The sequence below is a fragment of the Lagenorhynchus albirostris genome, chromosome 7, assembly GCF_949774975.1.
Source record: "Lagenorhynchus albirostris chromosome 7, mLagAlb1.1, whole genome shotgun sequence".
Classification (NCBI taxonomy): Eukaryota; Metazoa; Chordata; class Mammalia; order Artiodactyla; family Delphinidae; genus Lagenorhynchus; species Lagenorhynchus albirostris.
The window spans coordinates 101,442,517-101,455,784 of record NC_083101.1 but is presented as its reverse complement, the minus strand read 5'-3'; the positions used below and the strand labels follow the sequence as shown (position 1 = coordinate 101,455,784).

General features: G+C 40.1%; 1 pseudogene; it reads right to left on the bottom strand.

Annotated features, from left to right (window-relative positions):
- Positions 1–4,836: 4,836 nt before the first annotated feature.
- On the bottom strand, positions 4,837–5,728 carry LOC132522689 (tyrosine--tRNA ligase, mitochondrial-like; annotated as a pseudogene).
- Between the last annotated feature and the right edge of the window lie 7,540 nt (positions 5,729–13,268).

The following is a 13,268-nucleotide window of genomic DNA, read 5'->3' as shown; positions in this document are numbered from 1 at the left end:
TACATTTTTACATTTCACAATAAGAAAGGTTTCAAAAAAGAATAGAAACTTATTGAGAAGACACATTTCTTTGATGAGAGAAGTAATAGAAGGGGTTAGAACACTTGATTCCCATTCTCATGGTGTGACTTGTCCCCTATTGGAACGGATGCCAGGGCAGGCCAGCAGGGTCTGCTGTCTGTCTGCCTGGTCACTAGCCATCTGAGCCAGTGATGGGGCCTGGGCCTCTGGGGAAATGCCTGGGTCTTTCCTTCATGCAGAAGATGGGCGATAAGCTGGAAATGATTTGGATAGTTTTGGACACTGCTTTTATGGATCATTTTAGTGAGTTTATCTTTGGGGATTCTGCAATTTCTTCCTCACCTCAATAGAAAGAACCAAACTATACTCAGACGCTAAAGAGAAAAACATCCTTATTTTCAGCAGACCCCCAAACATCAAGTCAGTTTCACTTCGAAATCTGTTACATCATCGTTAGTAATCATTTTGCATGGTTGCTGAGCTTTTATCAGGGGCCTGCTCATCTGTGAAATTAGGTGTGTCTGCCCCCCGGTTCCCTGAGTGAAATGGTTTCAGGGTGGACGTGCAGTTGAACTAAGTCAGCTTGAGGGTGGAGTGTTCTGAACAAAAGAAACCCAGCATCCAGACGGAAGCAGCTTGAGTGGAAGCAGTCACAGGGGCTGCAGGGCAGGGGCTGCGAGCCTGTATCTGCTAAGGATGTAAGATTATCTCAAAAGTCAGGGCCTGGGCTGCGCGTCTTTGACATGACATTTGTAAGCTCCAGAACGAGGCTTGAATGTGAGGAGGATGTAAACGATGCAAGTGATACTTATTTTAAAAAGAAAAATACAGGGCTTCCCTGGTGGCGCAGTGGTTGAGAGTCCGCCTGCCGATGCAGGGGACACGTGTTCGTGCCCCGGTCCGGGAGGATCCCACATGCCGCAGAGCGGCTGAGCCCTTGAGCCATGGCCGCTGAGCCTGCGCGTCCGGAGCCTGTGCTCCGCAACGGGAGAGGCTACAACAGTGAGGAGCCCGCGTACCGCCGGAAAAAAAAAAAAAAAAAAAGAAAAATACAGCAGTCAGCTTGAGTGTCTACACAATCTCCTCGTCTTCCCTGGTCAGTCAATTCTTATAACCAAGGCTGATTCCTGACCGTGGTGCATGATTTAGAGTCGAGACTGTATGCTAAACAGGACAGGAAATAAGGTGGGCCCTGGAAGGCTTTAATACAGAGTCTGCGAGGTCCGTGTTCACACAGCCAGTAGGAACCTGAAGGAGAATTCTAAGGCAAATAAGGTTAAAGAATCAGATTCTCCCCCATTCACTCCATATGTCTAGAGTTATGTCTGATTTTTTAGAAAAAGAAGATATCTTCACTGGCTAGTAAACTGCCTGTGACATTTTTGGTGATTAATAAATTACTTTTTTGGTTAAAGATTACATAGAAAATTGCAGAGCCACTTGCTCGTTTTAACTTATTGAGCTCCTTGTATCAAAAGAGAAAGATGGGGTCCTCTGCGTCTTGTAGTTATCTGCAGATGCTGCCCCATCTGACTAGTTGCAGTACAAATAATTACAAACTAAATCTAGTTTAACAGGGGGTCATGGAAGGCACATCCACCACTTGTGTGATGCTAAACATTTTCAATGATTCTTGATGCCGGGATTTCCTCATCTCTAAATCAGAGATGACCACATTTTTCCTAAAATTGTTATAAAGGTTAAATAAATATGTATATATAACACACACATATATTATAAATATATATATATAACCTCTTTAATTTCATTTAATCCCACATATATGTAACATGCCACATCATACCATGCTCAGTAACGAAAGTCATGGTGCCATGCTTTTCCCCATATGTTGGTGTTCAATGAAAAACCTCATCTACAGGATAACAAAGTAATACCAATTTGTAACTGAATATTTTGCAATATAAGATCCATGGTTTATGACGTCTGAGTGATTTTTAAAGTAAGATGTATAAAAATAACATACATCTTTACTACCTATAAGCAAGTTCTCTTTCGTGGATTAGGAACTCTTTATAATTTACAAAGAGAAAACATCCTTAATTTTGGTGGGCCCGAGAACATCAGGTCAGTTGGACTGAGCAGGTCAGTACTTCTTATATAATTTTGTTTTTATTTTATCGACTGAAATAAGGGTGCTCTCTTGCCCTTTCTACTTCTAAATACCATGCTTAGATTGCATTTCTTGGTTTTTCTTAATGCTTGGTTTAAGCATTAGTTACTGAATTTCTCCTCTGCCCATCCTCATCACATACATGTCAAAAGCCTGTCACTCTCTCTAGTTTAGATTTTATAACTTTGGTCAGACCAATGATTCTCAAACTTTAGAGTGCCTTAGAATCACTTTGATAGCTTGTGTAAATACAGATTTGTGGGTCCTACTCCCCTCTGATTCAGTAAGGGAGGATCCAGAGAATGTGCATTCCAAACAAATTTCTAGGTGATGTCATGATGTTGTTGGACTGGCCGAGGGACCACACTCTGGGAACCACTGGGTGACATAAACATTTTATCTTCACATTGTAAAACATACGTTATAGCTGAGCCCTGTATATATACCATAGTTGCTTTCTGTTTCTCATCGATATATTTTTGTTCTCCCTAGAGTTAATAATTGTCTTTTCACCATTTGATTTAGTTTGTATGCACCTCTCATTAAGTTATACCCAAATTCTCTCTCAGTGATGTAAATCTCCCAATATGTTCAGATTCATTAGGTATTTTTAAATATCTTTTTAAAAAATAAATATCCCAGGATTTTTTTTGACATGCTCCAACGTGGACTGACACACACAGCTGCTGTGTTGAACACCCTACCTTCCAGATTTTGTAGCTTTTTAAAAAAGTATCTGAGAATGTCTTTTTTTCTCCCCTTTTATTCCATTGAAAGTTGGTTGACTAAAATTCTAGGTTGAAAGTAATTTCTTTTTGAAAGCATTGTTCCATGGTCCTCTGACTTCCATTGTTGCTACTGGGTAATCTGACATTATCTGATTTCTTGATCCTTTGCAAGAAACCAGTTTTCTTTCTGGAAGTTTTAGAATCTTTTCTTAATATCCAGTCTTTTGAAATTTTTCAGGGGTTCTAGTGTAGGTCTATTTTCATCTATTGTGCTGAGCACGAAATGGGCTCTTCCAATCTGGAAACTCACATCCTACAAGTCTGAGAAACTTTCTCCAGTTATCTCGTGGATAATTTCTTACCTTCTATTTTCTCTGTCCACTTTTTCTGTGACTCCTTTGTGTGTATGATGGACATTCTGGAAAAGTCCAATTTTCTTATCTTTTCTCTCCATTTTCTCCAACTCTTTATATTTTGGTCCTACATTCTGGGAGATTTCTTGAAATTTACGGGGTTTTTTCCCTCATTTTTAATTCTTAACATCTCTTTCTGGCTCTTCTCTTAATATTTTTTTTGAAGCATCCTGGTTTTGCTTCATGGATGTAATATCTTTTATCTCTTGGAAGGTATTAATATAGGTTTAAAAACTTTTTTTCCCCTGTACTATCTCTGTGTCCTTCCTGTTACTTTATGTGATTTCTGTCTTTTATAATACAATTTTCCTCAAATATGTGATAGTTGTTGACTGTAAATTCTTATTTAAGAGTGGGCTACTAAAAAGCCGACTGGATGCTTTTGTACCAATAAATAGAGTTGTTTGTCTCTCACTAAACCCTCACTGCCCAGGACCATGGAGCCCTGTCTTCTTCCACCTCTGGAGAAACATGATAACTTACGTGATAGAAAGACAATGATATTTGATATGAAGATCTGCATGTAGGGTCCTGAATCTCCCCCTTAGAATCTGCATGAGCTTGAACAGATGTCTTGCTTTCTCAGTGTCAATCTGAATGCTTAGAACAGTGTATGGCACGTGTCATACATGTAATACATATTTGTGGAATGAACAGATATCCTCAACTGAGAAATGAAGACCATAACACCCTCCTCCTCACTTTGTGGAGTTATTTAATTAAGAGAGTATGTCAAAAAGTCCCTTGAAATTATCAAGTGCTACTCAAATTTCAGAGGTTATTATCAAAGAGACGCTAACATTTATTGCACAAGTGCAGTACTGTAGGGAGGGTGCTGTACTGGTCAGTTTCACTGCAGGCATATCCTTCATAATACATGTGTAAGTATGAATGCTGTGCTTCTGTAAAATGAGAAGCATTGGGGTTTTTTTTTAGGATAAAAAAGACATAATTTAATTTTTTCATAAAGTATAATTTTAAAAAAAGATTAACCCAGGAAATCATGGTCGTTGGTGTTTGCAGATCAGGAAATAAAATATTTCATCATCACACAAACACCTTATGTATAAACCAGCTTACATAAAAAATGAAATTACTGGGCTTCCCTGGTGGAGCAGTGGTTGAGAGTCTGCCTGCCAATGCAGGGGACACGGGTTCGAGCCCTGGTCTGGGAGGATCCCACATGCCGCGGAGCAACTGGGCCTGTGAGCCACAACTACTGAGCCTGCGCGTCTGGAGCTTGTGCTCCGCAACAAGAGAGGCCGCGATAGTGAGAAGCCCGCGCGCCGTGATGAAGAGTGGCACCCGCTCGCCGCAGCTAGAGAAAGCCCTCGCACAGAAACGAAGACCCAACACAGCCAAAAATAAATAAATAAATAAATAAATTTTAAAAAATGCCCTTATAAAAAAATGAAATTACTTACAGTGTGAAGCCTAGAGTATACTCCATTCTTTGTTGTTCTGATTAGCATAAGCAAACGTATAAGTTCCTTCTTATATCTTGAGAATGAATGATGGATGTTTGAACCACCAGGGTTTCTCCTCATAGCTGAAGCCGTTTTATAGTGTAGAAATTCCTTTTCCATTATTAAGAATGAAAGTCCATTCTCAAGTATATGTGGTCCAACAACTAGCACTCTCAGGATTTGTTGCTTGTCTCTGATTAATACCAACTCCACCTTCTGTTAGCCAGTACCCTCGTGGACCATGCGGAATGGTATTTGTTCTGCAGCTTATATTTAGGACACCTGTTGCAAGGTTAAGAACTACTTCAGAAAATGAAGCTTCTTTAAACAACTCTTTTAACTCTTGATCAGACATAACCTCCAGTGCATTTATCCTACTATGGCAAAGGGCTTGTGTACACTTTTTCACAGAATCCAGCCCTTCTGGTCCACGAACAAACTTTGTTACTTCTGCAGCAAGTCGTTTCTGAGGACGCCGATTTTCTGGCTCTGTGACTTGCTGCTGCATTATGTCATTAATCTCTGGAAGGGGTGGAAAAGTGAAGAGCTTTTGGTACCTTTCTATTGAATCATCTTGCTGCCTGACAACTGATACAATTCAAAGGGAGGTATCTTAACTCTGTGTAGCCAAACAGCACTGTCAGATGACTTTCATGGTTTTGATCCACTTGTAATTAGGGGAACAGTGATTCCAACTACGTCTTCTCCAGTCATCTTGTGGATGAAATCATACCCGGACATGAGATTGCTTAGCTCATCAGATCCACCCAGCCGGATCAACAGCCATAACGCTGGAACAGGTAGTAGAAGTTATAGGCCTGGAGCATTCAGTATAAGAAGAACTCGTTCATAGGCCTGGAGCATTCAGTATAAGAAGAACTCTTTCGACCTCATGATCTCAGGGCTCTAGTGCCGACGAGTCTGGATGCTCATGCGCAAGCGTCCGCCCACAGCTGCTCGGAAGGTCATAGAGTACTGCGCTGTGAAGCTGCAGGTCGGCTCATCAGCAAAGAAATGCTATCAGCTGCTGGAGCCCTCTGCGCAGGCGCAATGGCCCCTCCCACCTGCGCAATCGCTTTGTAGGTAAAGGGGCGCAGCTGCGCCAGCAGACGGCCCACAAGAGGCAACAAGTCGGCCGTGGGATGAGGCGACAGTAGATGGTCTGGAGAAAGCTTCCCGCCTTGCCACAGTGGAAGAGCTCTGGCAATTCTATCTTCATACCCCTTTTGGGGGAGAACTTCTTTTTTCTTTTTTGCGGTACGCGGGCCTCTCACTGTTGCGGCCTCTCCCGTTGCGGAGCACAGGCTCCGGACGCGCAGGCTCGGCGGCCATGGCTCACGGGCCCAGCCGCTCCGCGGCATGTGGGAGCTTCCCGGACCGGGGCAGGAACCCGTAGCCCCTGCATCGGCAGGCGGACTCTCAACCACTGCGCCACCAAGGAAGCCCGGGGGAGAACTTCTTGAACAGACCCCCGGACTCCTGCACCGCCGGCCACCCCTGAGCGCCGGAGTGAGCCTCACGCAGCCCCAGGCGCAAGACTCCTGAAGGGCCTGGGGCTCCAGACCACCTGCCTGAGGAAAAGGACCGCAACATGGGCGCCACGATTTTGGTGGCAGCCAATCAGAAGCAGCCTTGGAATTTGTGAACACTCTCCTGTAGAAGAGCAGGTAGGATTCCACAGAGTGGCAGGATGGGGGAAGATAGGTAATGTACATGTTGGCTTCCTATCAGGAGGAACTCTGTTAGTTAGAACTTTGAATCAAAGAGATGAGCTGTCTTATAGTGGGTAGGCTTCCTGTCCCTGGACAAGGCAGAATTTTCCAGGAACGCTGCAAAGGAAAATACCTCCTGGAATGCTGTAAAGGAAATTTCCTGGTAGGGATAGATTACGTCACTAGACTCAAAGTGCTCTAAAACCTTTTTTGTCTTTAAGATCTTCGTTATTACAGAATCACAGATTTTAAAGCTACCATCAACATTCCAAATGCTAGAAAATAGACATAAATGTTCTCAGTCAGATTTACTTGGGATGTTTTATAAACATCTTTTGAAATGAATCAGTAAAGAAACAAACATTCCCAATATGTCTAAATCGTTGGAGCTGATTCTGTCTTCAGAAAATGCAGTTTGATAACTGCTTGGAGAGGTCAAAGTCCCCCGCTTGTAGGACAGTGGCTTCTTCGTTGAGGCCAGTCCTTTATTTGATATTTTCTTAAAGAAATGAAAGGCATTTGGGGAATGCAGACAAGGAGGATGGCGCGCTTCCAGGAAAGAGCACAATTTCTTCCTTGAACGGGCTTGCTGCCCAGAAAACAGGTTGATTCCCATTTTATCTGCAGTGCATCACTCATTTATGTGCAGTGCTGTAGGGCTGCCAGCCTCTGCCTGGATACAGTCTTGTCCCCTGAGAAGGGCTGCATTCATTTGTAACCATCCGATGCTGTTTAGCTGACAAGTCAGCATTTTCATCCTCTTTTACCAAGACCCCAAGAAAAGAAAGTACTGTAAGATCTTCTTTAGCCTTTCAAGGTCGCTTCAGAAGAGAGCTAAAATAAGAAAATATCACTATATTTTCGTTTGAACAGGATTTAAAGGATCAAATAAGCAAGAAATAAAAGAGTGCAAGCTTTAAAGATTGAGTTATATTTTCAGGAAGTGTAAATCAAGGGAGATAATTGCACCTTTTTTCTTCATCTCTCTTGTTGAAATCCAGGTAGAATTGGTGACTAAAAAAAAGGTTACCGAGCTGCAATGGCTTTGCAGTGTCATTTTCTGACCAATCTCTTCCAGTACCCTGTAGAATAGATACTGCAGTAAAGGGTTATCTAATGGTTTAAAGTTAAGCTTCTATTAATAACTTTGGCTCAGGCCTAAGGTAAGGGGAGAGGGCCCACATAGTTGCAGGTGTCCAATGAATAGTGGTAGAATATCTCAAGAGCAACAGCAATATGTCTCTCACTGGGAGGTTCCCTAGAGCCCTGTCTAAGTCCTCATCTACCTTCTACCTAGATGGTATCATCCAATGCCTTGTTTTAAATTCCTATCTGAATATTTCCAAACCTCTGTCTCATGCCCATACTTATTTTAAATTTTAGAAACGTACGTCAACTGAGTAATGAACATTTACATATAAATGGATCAAATGAACTAAGAACTAACCTCTCTTTTGGGGAATAGGGCAGAGGATTGAAAATCTTACTCCTCACTTCATCTCCACTGGGGTTCCCTATACACGATGTATAAGATATATACACAAGGTGGAAAACCAAATAGGAATCAAAATACTCTTCTACTGTGGATCAGCTATTACCTAACACAGCCTTGCCACAGGACTTAACCCAGCCCTCTCTGTTAAAACTGATTTGGAGTGTATGACTCGAGCTTGGATTCCCCAGTGGGATTTCCTGTTCTCTCTCTGTCCTGAAACTAAAATGGCTAAGTCTTCAGATTAGACCCCAGACTAATTACATGGCCTGCCCCTAACAATTAGACTCAGTCCATATTTGTTTTCCACATGGAGGACCAGGACAAAAGTGGAGGACAGGAAGACTGCATAGGGTTCTGAACTTCATTTTGCACATGTTTTTTCTTCCCATTCAATACCTTTCCTCCACTGCCTGATGAATTTCTAATCATTCATCTTGATTAAGCTTAAATTTCACCTTCTCTGAAAATGCCTTGATATAGCAAGCTTTACTTATCCATTGTGCTCCCATAGCATACTGGTGCTGACACTGTGGCTCTTAGAAATATTCTTTGTCCTTGCTGGTTCTTCTCTGCGTGGTGGGGAACTGGCTTTTCCAGGCTGCATTCTCCAAGCTCCTGTATAGCAGCTGAAGCTTGTGGCTGGCATCACTGGCAGGAGATGGGGGATGGGCTCTTCCCTTCCCTCCCTTCATTGAGTGACTTTTCTAGTAGTGAGTATGTTCCTTCAGAGATTCCTCCCTCTGGACATGCTTGCTTCTGCTCCAGTTCCAAGTGGGGAACCGTAGCTTTGGTAACAACATGGTATTAGTTTCCTGGGGCTGCTGTAACAAATTACTACAAATTTGGTGATTCCCAACAATAGAAATGTATTCTCTCCCAGTTCTGGTGGCCAAAAGTCTGAAATTAAGGTTTCAGTAGGGATAAGCTCCTTCCAACAGTTCTTGAAGAGAATTCTTCCTTGTCTCTTCCAGCTTCTGGTGGTTCCAGGTGCTCCTTGGCTTATGGCAGCATTACTCCAATCTATGCCTCTGTCTTTACATGGTCTTCTTCTCTTCTCTTTCTGCATCTTCTACTCTTGTCTCTTGGAAGAAAATTTTTTTGGATTTAGGGTCCACCTGATTAGTTCAAGATACTCTCATCTCAGGATCTTTAATTACATCTGCAAAGACCTTTTTTCCAAATAAGATAATATTCACTGGCTCCAGGTATTAAGATGTGGACATATTTGGGGGGAGGCCTACCATTCAACCCACTACAATCACTTCCTCTCCTTGTTTCTCCCATCTATGATTGGTAGAGGCCGTCTGCTTTAGAAAATCTCTAGGTTATCTTATTGTTCACTCTTTAGCTGCTCAGATCCTGCCTCTTCTGAGTAGCCGGCTACTTACATTTTCTCTGTTATAAATATTTGAAATGGTTATAGTGAGATCCTGATGGATATATATAGAGATTTTTCTATGTGTCTAGTATACACTCATAATACAACATATTGTCATGCTTTGTTTACATGTCTATGTCCCTTGGTATGCTGTATAACCTTTGTTATTTTTCTTCCTGTCCCCAGGACTCAACACAATCCCTAGTGTGGAAAGTTTTCAACAAATAATGGATTATGAACAATGAACTGAAGATGAAATGAGAAAAATATGCTTAATAGATCTAAAATCTGCAATGAATATATTATAAAGTGTCCATTGAAACTATTCAAAGAAAATGTGTCCTTCAACACAACAGCATCACTTGGAGAGAAAAATATCTTGATGTGGACAGAGAAATTATTGGCTCTTCAGAGTCCAGGATGGATAATCACCACAAAACAGTGAGTCTGGCAGAATTTTATAAATATTTCTTAACAGCTTCTTATCTCTCAGAGTTTCACTCGATAAAATGCTCATTCACGTCAAACGCTTTCCAAACTTCCTCTTTTTACCCGTAGTCAACATTTTCAATAAACAGTCTGCTTCTAATTACCACTAATAATTTTAATTGGGGAGTGGGTGTTCTTTATGGATATTATGGTTCAACGTATAATCTTTTCTATAGACTGTTATCTGGACAGTCTTTTAGAATAAGAGTTCTGATGATTTTACTCCCTTTTTAAAAGTCTTCAGTGGTTTTGCATTTTTCACCAAAAAGGTCCAAAGTGGCATTCAAAGCTCTCTTTCGTCCTTGAGCACTCAAATATTCTCTCCTACTGTGCTTGTGTGGATTACTGACATGGTCTTTGGTTCATATACCTTTGCACTTTAATCCTCCACATCTGAGGAAATTTGACACCAGTTCTGCTTGTTTCAACTTTCTGTGTTTTTAAGGCCATTATACCGACCTGGTTAAACCTTGGGAACTAGATAGATTTGGGTTTGAACTCAGATTCTATTTATTGACCACGCGTGAACTTGAGAAATTCAGTAATGTCTTGGAACTTTGGTTTTCTCATTTGTAAAATGGAGATTATCATACCTCCCTCAGAGTGTTATTTCTAGGATTAAATGAGAAAATAGATGTGATATCCTTGTCACACAAATTCTTAAAAGATGGTATTATTCTAATCTTCTGTCAAAGATAATTTTCTGATTGAAAGCTTTCCTGATTTTTCAAACGTGTTTCTTACTTTAAAATTTGAAAGTACATTTTATTTTAGTCCTCTTTTAGTATTTATATTACTCAAATTTATCTTTTAAATCTAACCCACTCACTATATTGAATAGAGTATTTATGATTTACATTTCTCTGTATCCTTTAGAACAATCCTGTGTCTGGCACATAGTAGGCATTCAAAAAATTGTTGAATTGAATTCATTATCAATCCATTGAGCTGATAAATTGCAGTACGTTCCTGCTCTACGCTCCTTGTTCTGAAGGGCTGTGCTCTACACATTAATCTTAGAATCACAGGGGATGTAGGCCCTGAAGCTGTGGTGTCTCAGTTTCATTATATTAATGAGATAGCTCAGAAGATTGGAAATAGAATGGTATTTAACCATTGATTAGCCATCAGAAGTTTTCTGAGGTGCTGAAGTATATGTTCTATAATTTCAGAAGCACTAATTCATTTTATAAAAGCTGCTTAAGGGTAGATTTTCCACAAGCATTAATCAGTTGGGTCACTGTTCAGTGTTGAAGCAAACAATAGCCTAAACCACTTGTTTCTTTAATAAGTCCAGGTGGTTTGGAGTCAGGGAATTTAGTAAGAATGCGTTATCTATTAATTTATTCACACATAAGAATACTTATCATTTACTCCTTTTATTCACTCATCCATATTTTAAGAACTGAAAACATGGTATTTGAAAGAGAAATTATTTCTCTAGTAGAGCCTATACTATTTCTTTGAGGTATTTTGTTAATATTTAGGATTTTTATTGCTTCGAGTATATACATTTATTACAATGTCACATTTTGTTTAATCTTAATATTCTTTTCCTGAAAATTTTGAGTCATTAATATAATACATAAGTTATTCAATTAGTATTAATATTCCTTTTGTACTCAGGCATATTCCTTTCTGTCTTGTGATAACTGAATACTTTTAGTGCTGAGACCGCGAGACCCAACCAAATGCCCCAGGGTGCTGATCAGTTGTATAACATCCAATAATATTCCAGCATCCCACACATATAACCTTTGGTTGATGCCCTTGATGTTACCACCACAGTAAGACTGTGCCAGGTGTCCTCTCAGTGGCTTTACTATGGACCCGTTGATGTCTGATGAAGGGTCTGTTGGGGATGAAAGGTGTTCTCAGTGACTTGAGTTGTCATAACTAAGTCTTAGCCTTTTCCCAAAAATCTATGGGTTATTATCTTGAAGTCGTGTAAATAAGTTGAAATCAGGTCTCAGCAATTGCAGTCACACCCGCACCTTTCTTTTTTACTCTCCTCCAGGGAGAACATTAATGGATTCCCAGAATTTCATTTGCAGAGACACTCAGAATCATCTTAGAGTCATATTTAAGATTTCATTTGATTTACCTTATGGTCATACCTCACTGATAAACTTTAAATGTGATTCATATCGGAAGCTTTTATGCCTTTGAATTCTATCAGTTTGCAGAAATTGATTTTTTTAAACTTAACCAGTGGATTCTTCTTCCTTTTAAAACAGACTTATTGGGATTTGATCTATACACTATAAAATTCAGCCAACGTAAGTGTACAATTCAGTGGTTTAAGTATATCTACATAGTTGTCCAGTCATCAAGTTATAACCTTAGAATATTTTTATAACCCTGGGAAAAAACCTTATACCCATTAGCAGTCCCTCCCCATTCTGTTCAATCTCCACTATCCCTAGGCAAATATTAATCTACTTTCTATTTCTGTGGATTTGCCTATACTGGACATTTCATATAAATGGAATAATGCAGTATGTAGTCTTTCATGACTAACTTCTTTCATTTAGCGTAATGTTTTCAAGGTTCATCCTTATTTTAGCTAGTCCTGTGTTTTATTCCTTTTTATTGCCAAATAATATTGCATTGTATGGATAAACGGTATTTTGTTTATCCATTAATAAGTTGATGGACATTTGGGTTGTTCCATTTTTGCCTATCATGAATAATGCTACATTTGTGTACAAGTCTTTGTGCGGACATATGTCTTCATTTCTCTCTGGGTAGATACCTAGGGGTAGAATTGCTGGTTCATATAGTATCTCTGTGTTTGATATCATGAGAAACTGGGAAAGTATTTGCAAAGTGAATGCACCAATGAATTCTTATTTTTAGTGTTAATATTGGTCTTACTAATTTTTATCATTGATTGCTCTGTACCATTTTGCTGTGATGACCTTCCATTTTCCTTGTAACTTCTTATTTGGGTTTGTGATGCTTTAACATTCTGGTTTCTTTCCCTGTCTTTTCTGTGACTCTTTTCCCCTTCCTGCAAGCAGTTTTGTTCCTGGTTCTTCTCTCTTTCTACCTCAGCGTTTTCATTCAGCAAAGGATACTTCACTTCTCTGCCTTGTGATGATTCAAATCAGTTACCCCATGATTTAGTCTTTCCTAAGTTGCAGTCACACGGTTCTGATTGTTCTTTTAGCACCTCTACATAGCCGTCTGGTTTCAAATGCAGTATGTCAAGAGAGCTCATCATGTGCTCTGCAAAGCTGGTCTTTTTTTCTGATTGCTGTCTTTTGAAAATTCCTCTGCTGTCCTCACAACTCAGACTTGAAATTTCAGTCATCTTTTATTCTTTCTTCTTCTTTGTCTCTTTTGCCTAATATTTGCCAACTCCTGTCTAGTTTATGTGTCTATCACCCTCAGAGATAGTCCCTTTCTCTGCATTACCCTCCCACTGCTCTG